The sequence below is a fragment of the Macrobrachium nipponense genome, chromosome 5 (genome assembly GCF_015104395.2).
Source record: "Macrobrachium nipponense isolate FS-2020 chromosome 5, ASM1510439v2, whole genome shotgun sequence".
In the NCBI taxonomy this organism is placed as follows: Eukaryota; Metazoa; Arthropoda; class Malacostraca; order Decapoda; family Palaemonidae; genus Macrobrachium; species Macrobrachium nipponense.
Window position 1 is genome coordinate 10,172,343 of NC_061107.1, and position 21,641 is coordinate 10,193,983.

Sequence of the window (21,641 nt, forward strand, 5' to 3'; positions counted from 1 at the left end):
CCTGACTTCTAGAAATCGTGATTCACCTGTTTGAGTGTCTTACCAAAAAGATGGGTTCGCTTCTCCCCCTTGGGCGATGAAAAATCACTCGCTCTGGATCATCATGATCAGTCACTGCTGCAGTGTGGGGTCTGCGGTGGGAGGTTGAAATAAAAAAAATCTTTGGAACCTTGAATTGCAAGATAATGGACCCTTTGATGTGCTTGCTCCATGTGAATAGGTTTCATCTACTGAAACCTATTAATAATAATAATAATAATAATAATAATAATAATAATAATAATAATAGGGAAAAACTCTCTATCGCGAGAGTATATATAATGTTCTAAAGGGTCCATTATAATACAAAGTGTTAAGAGTCCGTGTATAATTTTTAAGACTTTACAAAAAGCTTTCGAACCCTTCCCTGGGTTCATCTTCAGTCCAAGGGAAGGGTTCGAAAGCTTTTTGTAAAGCCTTAAAAATTATACACGGACTCTTAACACTTTGTAATGGTGTGGACCCTTTAGAACAAAATAATAATAATAATAATAATTCAGTCTCAAACTCGTAACCCCTCGAAATCATAGTACAAAATCCCGTAGGTTTCTGTGTCCAACCCGAATTTCAGCTCAAATCTTTTATTATCCACATTACAATTTAGCAATTGGCTAGACTCCTCCTAATCAACACCGCAGAAGCTGGTCAGATGGGCGTTAAGGAGAGAGAGAGAGAGATAAGGATAGTGATACTGGACTAGGGTATGGGTGGCGTGTTGGGTAGAAGGGAGGAGAGGGGAGGGAGAGGGATGAGGAAGAAAGGGAGGGAGAAGGGGAGCGATTAAAAGCAAGGCAAATGCTGTCACTTAATAATGAAAGGCTGAGAGGAGGAGGGAGGAGGAGGAGGAGGAGGAGGAGGGGAGGGGGAGGAGGAAGAGGAGGCGAGGTGAAGGGTTGGGGAGGAGCAAGAGAGCGATTAAAAGGGAAGCAAACGCTGTCACTTCATAAAGAAAGGCAGCGAATGGCGACGTGGGGGAGAAATACAGAGATTGAATTTCGCGAATTTGGCGAGTATAATATTCGCCCCCTTCGAAATCGAGTTCAAAGGGGGCGGTACAAATAAACCCCCTCCGCGCCCCCCAAACCCCCTACCACACACCCCGCTCCGTGGACATTCTATTGCCTGCTGGCTGGTGTTTGATATCGCTTTATGAGAACAGAGGGGAAAGGGGTAATTACCCTCAAGTCTCTGCTTGAAAAACAAAAGAAAAAATTGGTGCAGTTGAAGGACATCTAATAGATTCTCCAGGACTGACTGACCCGTTTTGGAAATGCCAATATACTTTTTTTTAGATTTTCAAAATTCGACATTTCATGAACAAGTTTTATGATAAATATTTTTCTAAATACCAATATTCCCTCTGATTTTCAAAATTTGAAATTTTATGAAAAAGAGTTTCATGATAAATATTTTTCTAAATACCGATATTCCCTCAGATTTTCAAAATTTGAAATTTTATGAAAAAGAGTTTCATGATAAATATTTTTCTAAATACCGATATTCCCTCAGATTTTCAAAATTTGAAATTTTATGAAAAAGTTTCATGATAAATATTTTTTTAAATACCGATATTCCCTCAGATTTTCAAAACTAGACATTTTTTGAACAAAGATTTTGAGATAAATATTGTTTGGAAATGCCAATATACTTTTTTTTAGATTTTCAAAATTTGACATTTCATGAACAAGAGTTTTATGATAAATATTTCTTTAAATACCGATATTCCCTCAGATTTTCAAAATTTGAAATTTTATGAACAAGAGTTTTATAATAAATATTTTTCTAAATACCGATATTCCCTCAGATTTTCAAAATTAGACATTTTTTGAACAAAGTTTTTGAGGTAAATATTGTTTGGAAATGCCAATATACGTTTTTTTAGATTGCCAAAATTTGACATTTTATGAACAATAGTTTTATGGTGAATATTTTTCTAAATACCAATATGCCTTCAGATTTTCAAAATTAGACATTTTTTGAGCAAAAGGGTTTGAGATAAATATTGTTTTCAAATACGAATATACTTTTTTTAGATTTTCAACTTTGGATATTTTATGAATATGGGTTTTAAGATAAATAATTTTTGAAATGACAATATACGTTGTTGTACATTTTAAAATTTTCATTTTTTATGAACAAAGGTTTTAAGATAAACATTTTCGTTAAAAATACCGATATTCATTTACTTCCATAAATATACATAATATTGAAACTTCTAAAAATATCTTCACAGTGAAATTTCAGACAAAATAGTTTTAAATTTTAAACGAAAAAATTTTTTGGGGGGACCATTTTCAATATTGAAAATATTCATTTGACGATTGTATAACATGAAACTATTTTACTTTCATGAGAAAATAAACCATAACATGAAAACTTAGGACAGTCTGTAAAGAGCAAATTTTCAGAAAAAGAAAGTGGGAATCCAAATAATAATAATAATAATAATAATAATAATAATAATAATAATAAGAAGAAGAAGAAGAAGAAGAAGAAGAAGAAGAAGAAGAAGAGGAAGGAGAGTATAACAAAAGTTCTCACATTTATAATAATAATAATAATAATAATAATAATAATAATAATAATAATAATAATAATAATAATAAATGCCATTGCATAAAAAAAGTATTATGATTATTATTATTATTATATTATTATTATTATTATTATTATTATCATTATTATTTCTTATTATTAATTAGTTAATTATTTGTTATTAGAATTGTTCTCGCTTGGGAAATTAAATTTAATTAATTATTTTAATGAATGTTTTCTCCGCTTTGGAAATAATAATAATGAATAAATAATAATAATAATAATCAACTAATAATAATGATAAATGCCAATTGCTTACAAAACATAAAAAAAGTTTATTTAATTATTATTAGCATGAATATCATCGCTTTTGAAATTATAATAATAATAATAATAATAATAATAATAATAAATGCCATTGCTTACAAAATAAAGAATCATTATTATTATTAGAATGAATGTTCTCGCTTTTAAAAGAATAATAATAATAATAATAATAATAATAATAATAATAATAACATTTCTGCAAAGTTCCCCTCTCCCACTCCAACTCCACTTCTCCTCCAACTGGCCCTTCAAAGTGCGTGGATTACGCGAGTCAATACAGTCATCACATTTAAGGGTTCTCAAGACAGCTAAGTTCACTGGGGAATGATAGGCCTACTGTGTCTATAGGTCTACGTTGGTGCCACAACACATGTTTCCCTTTCAGTTTTCTGTCAAGGAAAACGATTGTGTTGCCTTTGTCTGTCCGTCCGCCCTCGGATCTTAAAATCTACTGATGCTAGGGGGCTGCAAATTGGTATGTTGATATTCCACCCTCCAATCATCAAGCATACCAAGTTACAGCCCTCTAGCCTCAGTAGTTTTTATTTTTTATTTAAGGATAAATTTAGCCATAATCGTGCATCTGGCAGCGTTATAGGCATCAACTACTTAGGCCACCACCGGACCGTGGCTAAGGCGACCACCGGACAGAAAACGTGATTGCGTCGAAGAAACTTGGGCGCATTTTTTACTTATTTCTTATCGATTCGGGTTCGAGGACAGAAACTTCGAAGGCGTCGACAATACAGAATTTGCTTTTTAAATTAATTAATTTATTTATTTACTTATTGATTTTTTAACTATACGGAGATTCCGTTACGTAAGTTTTCCTAATTCAAAATGAAGGAAAATTATTTTAACCAATAAAGTGCATCGATAATGTAATGGTACATACGTTTCTGTAAATACTACGTTTAGTAGCCAATCGCATATCGTAGCCATATGCCATCAAAATCCTCAAATTAATCGTGAAGATGTCGTGAAGATGTTTAAAAGTTAAATTGAGGATCCTATGCTGGTTCAGATTTGTTTATTGCTTACGAGCCAGAGCGCTTCAAGAAGTGAATGGTTCCAGATTACAATCGGTCTTGCTTATGAATACCCATGGAAGAATAAATACATTTTTCGTCAACGAATGAAATCATTCTACTTGGAGGGTAATTCATAATCGACCTTAAAACTATATATATATATTATATATATATATATATATATATATATAATATAATATATATATATATATATATATATATATATATATATATTATTCTGTGTGTGTGTGTCAAAAAACAAAAATAGTGACATTTCTGTTGCAACAACTTTCAACCAAACGCATATTCAACTCACAGATCGATCCAGCTTAAATTCTCTGACCATCTATCTCCTTTCTCTTACTCTCTCTCCCCTCTATCCATTTATCCTCCTCCTCCTCCTCCTCCTCCCTCCGCTACCCAGAACCTCCCAGGGTGAGGATATCACGTGGGGATATCGTTAACCCTAAACACTGGTTTCATGGGTTTATTAATGAGGACCTTTGAGGTCATTCAGCTCTGAATGACCCTCAAAGGTCAAAAGTGTTTGAAAAGCGTAACAGTAGGATAAACCTCAAAGCAGTAGAGACTATGAAGAGAGGTGCAGTAAAAGGAACGAAACGGGTTGTAGCTACGGGCCGAAGGGACGCTACAAAGAACCTAAAAGTAATGCCTACAGTGCACAGCGTGAGGTGCACTGACGGCCCTATCCCACCCCCCCAAGCCACCCGTTGGGCAATAGTTGCTGAGAAGTTGCGATTTACTTAAAAGGATAGGAAAATCTTACTTTTTTTTTTGTATCTTAATTGAGTATGTGAGAAAAAAAAAATTTGGGACAGTGGGCTGGTTAAAGTATTGAATAATAATAATAATAATAATAATAATAATAATAATAATAATAATAATAATAATAATAATAATAATAATAATATTTAGGAAGGTGACCATATCGTCAACATGCAGCCACAATAATAATAATAATAATAATAATAATAATAATAATAATAATAATAATAATAATAATAATAATAATAATAATAATAAAAGACAGAGGACAATACTGAGAACAAACTAAAAGGCAGTGATATAAGTACTCTCTAGAGATTACCAGTCCTAATCCTTCAAGCACAGAGACGACCAACAATACCCCAACAACATACCCCCAAAAAATACCCCGTCGAACGAACTCCAAACAAAAACAACAAAACTTCGTATTCCCACAGCACCCCACCAACCAAAAGCCAGGTCAAAGAGCCACGCCCCCCTACCGCGAGGTCGATCCCTCCCTCATATTTACCCATGAACGATTCGGTATGTAACTTCATTCTGCTCTTAGGCTAACGCCTTTATGACGTCTATAATCGAAGGAGTATACTGGTTATATATATATATATATATATTATATATATATATATATATATATATATATATATATATATATATATATATATATGTGTGTGTGTGTGTGTGTGTGTATAAAAAGGAGGTTGAAGGAGGAAGTAGTACATACATCTCAGGTGGTCCTAAAATACATTTATTGAAGACGTTTTAAAAGAAACACAGAGGTTCCATTTTAAAGCTATAGAGACGAAAAACTATAAACTTAACATTAAAAGCGCTAAAATGCGAATGTAAGACATAACACATTATAAATAACGAAAATAAAACTAGCTAAGCAGAACCAACCACCAAGAGAGAGCCGACGGGCTACAAGTCAGAAGGAACAAACCAGAAATGACAAAAGGCCACAGCTCACGTAAGGTAAAGTGTTCTCGAGGAAGACTGCTCAGTGCTCAAGTGAGGAACAAGTTGCTTAATAAACTATGATTCCAGGATTGTCAATAATTTACCATTCGGTGCCGGTACCAACATTTCAAAATCTTTGTATCGTATATCATTCTTGCATTTACTGGCGTGTTGTCTGATGTTGGAAAATTCAGTATTAGTAGGTTTGCTATCAGTAAGATAGCGAACGCCTTTGTGGCAATCAATTCTGACCCTGAGTAACCTTTGCGTGGGTCCCACGTAGGTCCCTAGATTACATAAAGGGCAATTGAACTTGTACACAACACATGAGGTTATCAAAGGGTCAAGGTGTTGAGGTCATCAAAGACTACTTTATCCTTGAATTTAAACAAACTGCCAGGAGTGAGTGGATTTGTTTAGGACGAATACTAATTATTACTGCTGGGATATAATTAAATTAGTTTTCTCAGTACATCATGGATGCTTTTGTCGTGGATTAAAGGTACATTTGCATAACACAAATGTACGGTTAATCCATGACAAAAATGTCTATAATGTACTGAGAAAACTCATTTAATTATATTACAGTAGGTAAGAAGACTTTTGGAATAAAAACCTCATTGAGGAGTTTGAAAACGTAGTAACTGTGAAAAAGGGTGGTGGGAAAATCATTAGTTGAGAATTTTTAAAACGAAGATATCCACTTTTTACATTAATATTCTACAAGTAATGCATCGTTATGCTAAAGAGGAATTAACGTTTCGGAAAAACTTGATAGGTTTGCGAGATCAACGTCATAGAACACTTTAAACGTTTGAGAGATCAACGTCATAGAACACTTTACACGTTTGAGAGATCAACGTCATAGAACATTTTAAACTTTTACGAGATCAACGTCATAGAACACTTTATTGAAAAATCTGTCTGAGACAATTGATGTTTCACAATGAAATGAAATGAAATTCAAACAGATTTCTACTTTCTCTCTCTCTCTTTCTCTGAAAAGTCCACCATGAGACCGAACACTCACCAAATGACGTAGTATCCCTCAAGAGACAAATCACTGACTTCTGGGAACACGAACAGCGGTAACAAATTCCAAAATTTGAAAAAAACGAAAAATGAAACAATGAAAAAATCAACAGAAACTGAAGGATTATAAAAACGAATTAAAAGATGCTTGTAATGAAGAGTAAATGAATTGGTAGACTTGTCTTTAAAAAGTTTATATAGTACAGAGTCTTCGCTAAAAGAAAATTATAGAAAAATAAGCAAACTGAAGAGTCAAAAGAAATATTTCCTGTGGAAAGAGATATATGTGGAAAGAGGTATATGTAGGAAAATTCTAACAGCAAAAATAACAGCAAACAATAATCTGGAGACTATTTGTTTTATTTAAACATTTTGTAAAATAGTCCACTTATAAAAATTACAAGTAGGCAGCTGATTTTCCAGTTTCACCGACATAAGAACGATAAAATGAATTAAAAAAATGCTGAATATATTCAGCAGTATGGATGCATTTGAATATAGAATTTGGGCCAAAAACCAAACGTTGGGACCTGTGAGGTCATTCAGCGCTGAAACCGAAATGGACAATGAAAAGATTTGAAAGGTGTAACAGGAGGAAAACCTAAAAGTTGCGAAATGAATCAATTGTTAGGAGAGGGTGGCAAGTAAGATGGAAGAAAGAGAATAAGAAAGGAGGTACAGTAAAGGAAAGAAAGGGATTGCAGCTGGGGGCCGAAGGCAATCTGCAAAGAACCTAAAGTAATGCCTACAGTCCACTGAATGAGGTGCACTGACGGCACTAACCCCCAACGCGGTAAGCTCAGATTATATCTTCAAATTCATCAGAAATCCCACAAATCACCCAATATTCCTCTTTGAAAAAGATTGGACAGCTTCGTTCTTGGTTTGATAATCATTAAAATAAATAACATAAATGAATAAACAAATAAATAAATAAAAACGCTACCCTAAGTGGCTACCATCTACGAACTTTTCTCCGACGATGTCTTCTCTCACTCATTTGCCTGAAACTGCTGGATGAGTTCCACCCTGAACAGTCGGCGAATTCATTAATTCACTCAGAAACGAAATTGAATTTCGAGTGGAGAAAAATTCGAAATGATTTGACTTTATAGAGTGGTTCCCTTTCTCTCTCTCTCTCACTCTGCAGTCGTTATTACCTCACCAAAAGTGGATTTTATGAGAGATGGCTGTTCTCGAAGCATTATTAGGGTTTTAGGATCTTCATTAAATTAAAAAAATAATTGAAATAAAGGTTTATGAGTACTTCAACAAGACTTCGAAACAGAAACCTCATATGAGTCGTGACATTAAATGACTTAATGTTCCAGTTGTCAATTTTTAGACATTTATTTTTAAGGATGAACAATTAAAGCAACACTGTCCTTAGCTTACGATAATTTCTGCTATCGTCTTCTATCGTAAGGTAGGAGCAGTATTGTGTATATTGTTCAACTATAAAAAAAAGTTTACGTAATGTTAATGGTTTTTTCTAACAATACATTCCACTACTGGTCATAAGTGTAATTTCCAAAGTATTTGTTATAATAGAGAAAGGTGTAACAGGAGGAAAACCTCAAAGCAGTTGCACTACGAAACAATTGTTAGAGAGGGTTGAGGAAAGTCAGATGAAAGCAAATACGAACAGAGGTACAGTAAAAAGAATGAAAGAGTTTGCAGCTAGGGGCCCGAAGGGACGCTGCATTGATTCCCTTAAGTAATGCCTACAGTGCACCACGTGCGGTGCACTGACGGCACTATCTGCCCTCGGGGACAAGAGTATATAAGCATGCATAATGAGAGACTGGGAAAAGTAAAATAAACTGTAAATAAGGTTTATGCTACAATACACAAACATCCCATTTTAATATCCATTATCTTACAAGGAAACATCTAAGGCAAGAAAGAGCAGAAGATTCAAACTTCACCTATGAACAGTTAAGGATAGATTGGGGGCATAGCAAGATATCAGCTGATCCATATTTCATTAATTTTGCTGAAGTTCAACCCCTCTTACTCACTACAACACTGACTGACGCGGTCTAAACCTCATAAGAATTTTTTTTCACTTTTTAAGGTCAATAATCCTCTTGCTGTCAAATGTTGAAATTAACCCAGTTTCTTAAAAAATACCTTACTACGTGACAGGTCTAGATGTCTACGGAAAAATATTTCAAATATTGCATGACCTCACTGACGACCAAATTCGAGACAGCTAAAGGTAGTCTGAGCCACCTTGGACTCTTGGTCTCGTCACGAACGTTGTCTTGAATACAAATGAGCTCAAAAAAAAAAAAAAAAAGAAGAAGAAGAAAAAAAAAGGCGTCACAAATATATAGATTCGACTTATTCATGTAGCGGTTTAACGATGAAATGTTCGGCAACTTTCAATATTTTACGATTTCTCGTATATTTACCCTTTTCACTGAACGTCAGTATTGGGAACACGCTGAAAAAAATTTGGGGGACATAATTTACGGGAAGGGCTGCAAATGTTAGGTTAACAGCGAAGTAAATAGAATATATTCTATATACCTTGGTTAACAGTTTAGTCGTCTCTCACGGTGTCGAATTCTATTACCCCATATGGTCTATAATGATGACATTTTTTTTTCTCTCTCTCTCTCTCTCTCCTTTATGGCGTTTCCTTCCTTGATGGAACGTAATGGGCGAATTCATTAAAAACTGTATTTACCGGAGAAAGTAGCGAAGCTTCGGGCTATTTTAAGACTTGATTTTAATGAGACAGCCGTCTAGAAGGCAACAGGTCTTCTATAACTCCTGGTGATCTCTCGACGCAAACGGCGCATGCGCGGTGTCTTGCGCTCTTTATTTAAAGGTATTACTGATAACCGTTTGCGTCCCAGTTTTCGACACTTAATTGACTCAGGTATGGAACAGGAATATAAATTTAGGCCAAAGGCCAAGAGCTGGGAAGTATGAGGTCATTCAGCGCAGAAAGGGAAATAAACAAAATTGTCAGGAGAGGATACAAAGTAAGATGGATGAAAGATAATACGAACGGAGGTACTATAAAAGGAATGAAAGGGGTAGCAGCAATTGGCCGAAGGGACGCTGCAAAGAACCTTAAGTGACGCCTACATTGCAGCGCGTGAGGCGCACTGACGGCACTAAATTGAGTCAGTTCTGAGCGATACACTCATCATTATATACGAGGTATGTCTCTTTGTAACAGGTTAAATAAACGACATAGCACTTATATATCATACCTAAAAAGGCAGAAATTCGAAAATATTAGGAGTTAGAATGAGAAATCAGAAGTTAGTTACCGTCACCGTTCGTCACGTCAGTTCCCAAGAGGAGACAACTTGGAATGTCTTCCTAGACTTCGTCGGTCACTTCGTCCTGTCATTTCTCGAAAAAAAAAAAAAAAAGTTTCTTAACCATAACCCGAGGCAGACTTAGACGACAAATTTCCTCGTTTCTGTTAGTTATTTTTTTCTGTTAGGTAATCAGGTTTTGATAAGCTTCTGTTAGTTTTTTTTTATGTTACGTAATCAGCTTTACGTTCTCGTAAAGCAATAAAGAGCACTTTTACAAACTAAACAAAGTGAATAATAATACTGTCCCGACTCGCAAGGTTATCATTATGCTTTCGTCTTGATTTCATTTTTTTTTTCTTTTTGACAAATCGTGGTTGTTTTTTCAGCCACAGATTTTGCGTCTGGTTTCTAATTAAGAAATTTATAATGATCAAGCACCCATGACGAGATTTGCAATATTTCCTCACAAATTCTGGCTTCCTCACTGGCACTGTACTGTATACATACATGCACATATATACACATATATATACATGAAAATTTATATATATGTATATATATATATACATATATATATATATAATATATATATATATATATATATATATTATATATATATATATATATATATATATATATAATATATAGTGTGTGTGTGTGTGTGCGTGAACATTTTTGGTGCTGTGTACATCTGTGTAAACCTGTTTATATGACTACGTACCATGCCACAGGCAACGTTATTTTTCCCCTCAACCATTTCTGACCTTACCAATCGTCAAATAAAAAGATAACTCAATTAAATTAATAAGTAAATAAATGAAAATAAAAAGGGCAAATTTAAGCACAGGAAAAAAATAAGGACCATTCAAGAAGTACTCAACTTCCCACAACTCTTGACAACAATTGTAGCTTCTACTGAATGAACGAAAGAGGGTTCAGGACCACGGCGTCGTACGTACACCACGACCCACCACGCCTTCTGACAGTCCCTCACCCACCCCGAAGTGGGCAGGATTATTACACCCAGGGTGTGTGACATTTACGCCCTTTTAAATCCGCAGTAATTGAGAAGAACTGCTCGTGACTGTTCCAAGTTAAACGAGATGAAATTAGAGGTTAGATTCCAAAAACGCGCGGGTACCAGATATATAAACGGGACAGATGACTTCCACTGATTGTCAAAGATCTGGGTGACCTTTGGGGAGGCAGATTTTGGCCCTTAGCGGTGCAGGAAGTAGGGTTAATGTCTGTGAAAGGGCAGTTCGACATAATAAAGAGGTTATTATTAAATAAAAGCAAGAATTTCTGCAAGATCTTGCGTTCCGGTAGGGTCTGCTTTCATAAGCAAAGGAGTGCTACAAGCAGACGTGGGGAAAAAACAATGAATTGTTTGAAGCAATATTTTAAATATTTTACAAAATAAAAATTAATTTCTTTTTCGAGGATTGCATAATTGCACGAGAAAATTTTGTTTACAATTTACATTTAAAAATGTATTAAAAAATATTCTTAGCATACATACGTATACATAAACACGTAAGCAGACATATAATCATGTCGCTGTATTGAGTATTTTTTATTATATCATTATTAAAATCATACTCATGTGGGTGAAACGGCTTAACAGGGCAATACAGCCTAATAAAAGTGCTCAGACACAAATCTCCGGAATCATTTTCACGGCTCCATTCAAATGAGAGTAATCGAAACTGATAAGATATAAAGCTATGACAATATTAAGGGGAATTCTAGAAGGCTGAATTATATGGCTGGCTATAATCCCTTTACGCTCTGACATTTTATGCCACCATGAGAAAAACAATAAACATAATCATTGAAATTGGAACTGGAATTTGAAATTTAGGTTAAAGATCAAGATGAGGACCTGTGGTGAGGTCATTCAGAGCTGAAAGTGAAACTGCGAGTAAAAAGGTTTATTGAAAAGTGTAACAGGAGGAAAACCTCAAAGCAGTTGCACTGTGAAACAATAAATTGTTAGGAGAGGGTGGAAAGTAAGATGGAAAGAAGATAATATGAGAGGAGTTATGATAAGAGGAATGAAAGGGGTTCCAGCTAGGCGCCTAAGGGACGCCGCGAAGAATTTCAAGCAATGCCTACAGTGCTCCGTGAGAGGTGGCACTGATGGCACTACCCCTCTACGAGGATAAAGACGATAATGACATTACACTGTGGAAAACCTTATAACAAAAACAAACTTGATGAAATATTTTTAATAATCGCTGTATCCACAATGACACGAGATAATGCAGCATCAAACCACTGATAGTCGATCCTATAAGCGAATGTGGTATTTACTATTTCAAGGACAAAGTTTCATTAAGTAGTGATTGCAGCTTCCCTTATCAATATTGACGAGGATATCCATTTTTTATTGGTGAATTTCGTGATAACAGAGATTAACATATCTGTAAGCATCAATACCACGACAGATAAAAAAGGAGAATTCCTTTAGTAATAGGTGAGATTATATATAACACAGTAATCCCGTGGGAGATTGTTTATGCTCAATATAAACATTCGTGTACCAGTCTGGCTTTCCTTGACGCTCATTTTAAAAGCCATTCTAAAATAAGACGTTACTGAGAGAGAGAGAGAGAGAGAGAGAGAGAGAGAGAGAGAGAGAGAGAGAGAGAGAGAGAGAGATTTGTTTGTTTGTATGGTGCTTTTACGTTGCATGGAACCAGTGGTTATTCAGCAACGAGACCAACGGCTTTACGTGACTTCCGAACCACGTCGAGAGTGAACTTCTATCACCAGAAATACACATCTCTCACTCCTCAATGGAATGGCCGAGAATCGAACCCGCGACCACCGAGGTGGAGCGCACACACCATATCAACCACGCCACTGAGGCGCGAGAGAGAGAGAGAGAGAGAGAGAGAGAGAGAGAGAGAGAGAGAGAGAGAGAGAGAGAGAGAGGGCATGTATCATTAACAATATCCTCTTTGTTAACCCAACATTATATGAAAACAGTTTTAAATTATAACCAAAACTGAATTCTAAGTTGCTCTGAAGTTTCGAATATTTCCAACGAAAAAAATAAAATAAAACAAGAATTTTATTAAAACTAAAAATAATTTTTTCAACTGAAAAAAATTGTCAACTGAAACTTTTTTTATAAATAAAAAAATAAAAAAAAAAAAATTCAAAAAATAAAAATAATTTTTTTAGACTGAAAAAAATTGTCAACTGGAACTTTTTTTTTTAAATATAAAAAACTTAATTACTGACTCAGAACTTTGAAGCCTGTCATCATAACCGGTAAAGGGTCACAATAAGGCCAGGAACCTAGCAGGCTAAATGTCCAAGCTTCAATTCACAAGGCTCCATAATTTTATTTGTTTGTATGGTGCTTTTACGTTGCATGGAACCAGTGGTTATTCAGCAACGGGATCAACGGCTTTACGTGACTTCCGAACCACGTCGAGAGTGAACTTCTATCACCACTTACCAGAAATACGCATCTGTCACTCCTCAGTGGAATGGCCGAGAATCGAACCCGCGACCACCGAGGTGGGACGCAAACACCATACCAACCACGCCACTGAGGCGCTGCAAGGCTCCATAATCGACAGGTATGAAGGCTTCAGTTATGGAAATTTTCAAGCGGCAGTGTCATCCCATATTCAGCTTTTAAATGATACTTAATTGTAGAGAGTCTTTCCTATCTTAAATGCTGAATATTAACATATATATATATATATCTTTATATATATATTATATATAGATATATTATATATATATATATCGTATATATAGATATATATATGTATATATTAATATAGAATAGAATATATAATATATATATATATATATAAAGTACAGGACGAGAGTCGTAAGGTCTTGCAGCAGTACGCCATTGTTTCACTTTCCTTTGTGGCTATTGCCTATATATTTATATATTCGTAATGTTCCAAATTTTCGTGATTCAGATATACTACCTACATACATACATACATATATGTATATATGTATGTATTTTTATTAGCTACAATAGTATTTTATTTCGAGGGATACATCTAGGATACGGGAAACTTTCACCGCTTATTCCCACATCAGGATCCAAGGCTTGTAATGATAAGCATATCTAAAGAGAGTAAAGAAATCGACAAGCTAAGACGTTGTGGTTATTAAAAAAGGTATAAACATATTCATTTTCACTATTCATTCAGCTACAAATGTCATTTAATCTAAAATTCACTATATCTTGGAAATAACTTACAATCAAGGGGAATTATAATTGATGAGTGCTTCTGTCCCGCCAGGGGTCGAACTGGGCAGAAGCGCTGATCAATTATAATTTCCCTTGGGTGGAGACTGTTCTCAAGTTATGGTGAATTGGATATCAAACGAAACTTTGGCTTAATAGTTATGAATATAAAGTAGTCAATAGTCTATAAGTGAACATGTTATATATAACATATATTATATATATAATATATATAGGTATATATACATTGTTAGATATATTTATATATGTAAATATACATATATGTATATATTATATATACGTACATAAATGTTATACTATATGTAATTGTAATAGTATTGGCATTGTGGGTATTACAATTAATTATGTATCTGGTAAAAAGCGATAAATATGATCCACACACACACACACACACACACACACATATATATATATATATATATATATATATATATATATAATTATATATATATATATATATACATATGATACTATATATGATATATATATATATATATATATATATATATATATATAGAGTATGAGAGAACAGTAGATCACATATACCTATTACATAATACAGGTGCATATCTCAGGTAAACATCCTGCGTATATTATTCTTTGACATGGGCACAATCCTTGTTCTTCATCATTAAATATCAAACAAGTATTTCATCCGCTTCTTCACTCAAAATTCCTTTTTTTTTTAAAGCTCTCTCCTTCCTTCGAGTCCCACGCAAAATCTGTATTGTGCCAAAAAAAAAAAAAAAAAAAAATCGGCCGCAGTGTATCTGAAATTATCCATATAACATTGAAGAAGGACAAAACTAATTTAGTTGCACCCGAAGGAACCTCGTATACGGCATTTAATATCCTTAAACACTAGGAAAACGGAATTTTTTCCCCTCAAAAAAATTTAACTCAGGAAACGATGCTGACGTCACCATTTGAAAATTCTCGTACATTTGGCAGAATGTTGTAAACAAAAATCTTACCTGGTCAGACTTCCGGTTTTACCTTTCCTCCTGTGAGTTTAAGTTATGATTCTGGTTTGCGTAAAAGCCTATATATTGAACCAAACACAAACTTCTTTCAGTTTTCTTCTGAAGTCTGAAAAAGAAATCTACAAAATTACTGTGTATGACGTGCTTACTTATAAATAATTACACTTTATTTTACTCAACGCTCGAGTACTTTCAGGCCCTATCTGTGGCCCTTTTTAAAGAGATGTGTATGTTGTCAGCCTGGGTCAAGGCTCAGCAGTCTTGAGTACAATAAAATGTAAATACTTATAAATAAACACATCATACACAGTAATTTTGTGGGTTTCTTTTTCAAGCCTATGTATTGTCAGAGACATTTATAACTGAGCCTTCTCCAACTGTAAAGAAACAAAAATGCTTCTATAATATCCTTTCCATATTCTAACTTCTGTCGTTGTCCAACTTCTCAATTCCAGAGGTCCTTTATTCCTCGCATCGTTGGACTGTGGAAGTCTCCCCGAGGACTTCAAAAATCGGGACTTCAAAAATTGGGACTTCAAAAATTGGGACTTCAAAAATCGGGACTTCAAAAATCGGGACTTCAGAAATCGGGACTTCAGAAATCGGGACTCAAAAATTGGGACTTCAAAAATCGGGACTTAAAATTCCAACGAAGATACAATCCTTTACTATTCTAAAACAATTCCCTTTGTGTTTCATCATTTATTTACATATTCACCTGTTTATTTATTCATTTATTTCTTCTTTTCTAATACCTAATCTCACCTTTCTGTATCTCATATTACTTTTTTGAAATGAAGCCCATTTTCGTTGGACGCCTGAATTTTAAGTCATTGGACTTGTTCCATATGAATAGGGCTCATCTTGTGAATAATAATAATAATAATAATAATAATAATAATAATAATAATAATAATAATAATAATAATAATAATAATAATAATAATAATAATAATAATAATAATAATATGCTAAAGAATAGGTCAAATGAATAATTTAATTATTCCTATTTTCATAACACCAAAATTTTATAATTTTAAAATCAAAGATCATGAAAAAATTCAGCAAAAAAAAATCAAATAAATAAATAAATTCAATCAACACTCCTAAAACAAGAGAGGATATTATTCACTCTTGATTTAACAATCTAGCTTACCTGTAAGAACAGCGCCAGAGATGTAATCCGATGATTTTTCGGAATTTCAACACAATTTTCTGGCGTCAATAATTCAAGACATCTGACACATGACAAAGGTCGAGTGTCAATTAATTCTATGTCTTTGATACAGACTTTCACCTAACATTAAAATTTTTTTTTACAACTTCCACCTGTCTTCACAATTTTACCTTATTAATTCTTCTTGTGTTGCATATACGACGCAAATAAGCGTATATATAACTATAAATACACACACACACATATATATACATATATATATATATATATATATATATATATATATATATATTATATATATATATGTGTGTGTGTGTGTGTGTGTGTGTGTGTGTGTGTGTGTGTGTGTGTGTGTATTAATCCACAAATGCCGTTTCACATCGACTTCTCCATACCATTGGATTATATAAATCACACCAAAGGTGAATTTGCGATCAAAAAGTACATCTGACACAGGCCAAGACCTGGGTCTTTGGTTTAGATACAGCAATGAGCAGTCGACTTTGACCGCTCGGCTACCGATATATAAATAAATAAATGTGATATATAAAAAATCAATATAGATTTTATATATGTATATTTGTGTGTCAAACAAACACAAATACATCGTCCTTCCACGACGATTCCCTAATTAACCACTGCCCAGACCTCACACGAGCGTTCAACCCGGCCATGTAACCGCAAAATGCAACACTTGATACCCAGATACCCAAGGCACAGCCAACGCTACTTTCCAAGCCATGCACGAAATGAAATGGCGAATCTACGAAGAGTTAAGTTGTAAGCTGGTGGAGAGTTAAGTTGGTCTTATGCCGTCACGGGCTCTTGCTTCAAGAGTTGGGAGTAGATTGTCTTATGTTTTGTGGAGCGTGAAAAGTGGACGACCCGTCAAGGTCATGGGACGACGTGACTATACTAATAATAAGAAGAACAATGGCAAGGTTACTAGCTATTTTTGTTATCGAATTTGCTGATAAAAATATACTATGAAAAGCATTGATAAAGACCGTTTCATAATAATAACAACAACAACAACAACAACAACAACAACAATAATAATAATAATAATAATAATAATAATAATAATAATAAATAATAATAATAATAATAATAATAATAATAATAATAATAATAAAAACACCAGTACTTGTATGTTACCTGTTTGTTTGTAATTGATGTCTAGCAACATCTTTTATATATAAGTCATATGATATGCTATTAAACTATAGGATACGAACTCCTCCTCTGAGAATATATAGTGCTCGTAATCATTGAGAGAGAGAGAGAGAGAGAGAGAGAGAGAGAGAGAGAGAGAGAATACGTGTCTTCACATCGCAAGTAGATCGGTATTAAGGTATGGTAGTCTTAGCAAACAAACTTTGAAAACATACACATGGGCAAATACACATACACAGAGGTATATATATATATATATATATATAATATATATATATATAAATATATATATACATACGCACACACACGTATATATATATATATATATATATTATATATATATATATATATATATGCCAGTGGTTTCGATCATAACTGCGCAAGACCGGAGTCCTAATATAGCCCTCTGGCCTCTTCCCAACCAACGGTGACGATACGAGCCTAAGCCGTTAAGAGAGAGAGAGAGAGAGAGAGGAGAGGAGAGATTGCTGTCTAGTATTACAACAATCAATGTGACTCTAAATTAACATTAAGGATTTTTAAGTCTTTCAATGTAGTTGACGTCAGAGTCTGACGATTCACCAAGTCATCTGACGGCAGTCACGAAGGTATACCGCGGTTCTTACATCAGTCTTATTGTGCGGGTCATAAAGATATATACTGATTATTTCCGCACAAATAAGAGGGCACACCTCTACACACACAAACACACACACACACAGTGCCTATATATTCATATACATTATACACACTCGCATGATATTTATGTATATATGTTGTATATCAGTGGTTTTATCCATAGATATGGGTTCAATATTCCAAAGCGAACACATCATATGTTCTTCCACTCTTTTTTTTCTAAATCTATTTCCAGGTGAGATGGCTTGCATATGGTACGTCATTATTATGGTAATTAGTATCATTAAATCAGGTGGCTCTGATTTATTTACCTGTTTCCCAGAATTACTGGTTACAGGTAGTACGCGAGAGCCAGTTGCTACTGGCTCTAGTACATAATTTTGAAACTTGTTTATAAGTTTATATATATAATTTTATTTATATTATATAAACAAAATTTTATATGTAATAGATATAAAAAATTCACATAATTTTGTGCAATAAAAAAAAAAAGTACAAATTGTTTTCCAACTTTAAGAACAAAGTTTCATAAATACGTACTTGGGCCAGCAGCAACTGGTTCTCACGGATTACCTATTAAAAGGTATTCTGGGAACAAGTAAATAAACGAGGGACACATGAATTAATAATATTAATTACCATGAAAATGACGTATCATATGCAAGCCATCTAACCTGGGAACAGATTTTAAAGACAATGCTCTCCATTGGCGATTTGAACCGCTGACCATCGTGTTACCAGGTCAAAACCATGTCTAACTCATCTACAAATGGCATAGAAAGAGTGGAACCACATATGCTGTTGTATACACTTGGGAATACTGAACCCATATCTATGGATAAAACCACTGGTTTGGGGACAGTATGACTCAAAAGTATATATGCAGGAGCCTAAATTGGTTCCACTTCATCTGATGCCACCTGTGGCTGAGTGGTAAATCACTACCAGTCAGCGGTTCAACTTCCCGAAAGGGGTGTCTTGTCTTCTGTCATTTCACAGGCTTCCTATAACTCGTTTTAACCAATCGCCATAAGTTTAAATAATTCTGAAAAGCTTATCCTTCGCCATAAAAGTTTTCAGTGACCAAACAAACTATAGATAACATTTTACGGTACCACTTTGGCTTGCTATCTACGCGTCACCTATTCGGAGGTGATAGTACTAAACTTGGCGGGAGCTCCTTGGGATCCTGTGTTTAGTACTAGCCCTTCGGGCGATCAAAGTATGGTATACACCCATTTCTATATTGTGTGGTCGACAAATTATTATACTGATATTAAGAATAAACGATATCTTCGTGCGGCCGTCTACTTTAAATTCGCCAAACGGTGTTTAGTACTAGCACCTAGAAGTAGGTGACCTTAGTACTAGCACCTCGAAGTAGGTGACGCGTAGATAACAAGTCAAAGTTAGAAACCAATTTCACATCTTGCATCCGTATCTCCCAATGCCCTCCACATCGTATTCTGAAATAAGCCATCGCAAACTCTTTCAGAGCTCACTCCCTCGCATACAAATATGTATACATATGCGTTTGTGTATCATTGTATCACCTTTCTGAATAGGATATGCATGTATTTATATTCTGTATTTGTGTTCAGCTTTTTCTGACAAGTTTCTAAATGACGGTATATTCCTAGTTTCGTAATATTAGCTTTAAAAATTAGTTTCCCTTGGAAATAACACACACACACATGCGCGCGCACATACAAATACACACAAAATATACAACGTACAACTGAAACTGCTTTGATAAATACCGCCCATTATAGCTATGATAAAGAAACATTATAATAACTGTCATAAAATCTGCTCCCTCTCTCTAAATATATATATATATATATATATATATATATATATATAGTATATATATATATATATATATATATATAATATATATATATATATATACATATATAAGTTACAACAGCAAAAGGAGAAACAAATCATTAACCAACAAGACAACGACTATTTCAATTCATATACCTTCGTTACACAATCTTACACAAACACCTGGCAGTGACGCCCTCCGGTGACCACAACACAAGCCTCGGCGGAAAGCACTCTGTGATAATCACTATTCACTAACGCCCCCGAGATTAGCCCATGAAGTTTGGTTTTCCCACCGAATCAAAACATGTTTCTGGTTCGAGCCTGTTACAAGTTAACTCACGTCCTCTTCGATAATGTTTACGATTTGGACGAATGGAATATTACATGTAGGATACGGTTGTCGATTGATTTGTTCACTGATATGGCTCTGCAACTGCTATTTGTACTATCTTTTACGCTGAAAATATGAAGGATACTGTTGTTCATTAATTTGTTCACTGATATGGCTCTGCAACTGGTAGTAGTACTACCTCTTACGCTGAAATATGAAGGATACGGTTGTTGATTGATTTGTTCACTTATATGGCGTGGCAATTGGCAGCGTATGAAGCCTAAATGTTGGTTGCTAAAATAAATTGCAACGAGGAATTAAATGAATTAAAATCGTCATTCTACCAACTTCACCTTGCTCATAAACAACAGGTTTCCACGAAAAAGTATAATAAAGTAAAACAGATAATCAAAAGTTAAAACTTCAATAACTGTCAAAAATCACTAAATAAAAATGCCATCTTATGCTTTGAATTAGTTGCAATTTTTTTCTTTTGATAAGTAAATCCGTTTATAAAGACTGGTTACCAGTCTTTGTGCAAAAGCGAACATTGTCCTATAGTCTGTCAATGGAAAAGTATAGCTAACATTACAGTTGATTCCGTTCAAATTATATATATATAAAAAAAATTATCAATTATACAAAAACCATAACAACCTTCCTGAAGTTTAAATGACAACGAATTCGTTATTTGTAATGGTTTAGCCTACGAGATCGTGTCTACTTTCTCATCAAGGTTAAGACGCTATTTTACGTACAAAACCAACTCTCAATATCGCTGAGAAACGTCCCCAACTCACCTGTGGTCATTCAAATACTAATTCCCGAAACGCGCATCAAGCAAAGAGCGAGAGTTTTTCCGTGTGGCTGACCAGCTCACATCCGAACTACCAAATCACTTCTGTGACAACTAATATCAACTCAGCCAAGCACATGTAAACACAGCCAGTCAGTCCGTTTAGCATTACGCCTGCGCACGCCTGGCAGGAGTTGACAAAAACAACTTTTAAACGCTCGTAACTTTCCCGCCCGTGTTTGTTTTTCAGGTCTGTCTTCGCCAGTGGCTAGAATGATAAACGCTAAACGCATTAAGGCGAAGAGAAGATCGATAAAATAGCATGAAAATCGCGAAAAACCCGATGTTTTATAAAATGACTGGGCGAGCATCTCCTTCCGCGTTAGCTCCGCCCCGCCACGAGTAGACGCCGAGGCCACGCCCCCTTCATTGGGACAGAACGGTGCTAGGGGGGTGTTCG

At 34.6% G+C, this 21,641-nt stretch overlaps 1 protein-coding gene across 3 annotated transcripts in view; it reads right to left on the reverse strand.

Moving 5' to 3' along the window:
• The window catches only part of LOC135215196 (protein rolling stone-like), a 110,297-nt gene extending 88,963 nt beyond the window's left edge, over positions 1–21,334 (reverse strand). Inside the window, exon 1 of one of the 3 annotated variants that reach the window (XM_064249690.1) lies at positions 21,186–21,334. The gene's annotated coding sequence lies outside the window, so the exon portion shown is untranslated. Of the gene's footprint in view, positions 1–6,708; positions 6,787–20,207; positions 20,286–21,185 lie in introns of those variants that run through there. The other 2 variants (XM_064249691.1, XM_064249692.1) reach the window with 2 other exon arrangements.
• Between the last annotated feature and the right edge of the window lie 307 nt (positions 21,335–21,641).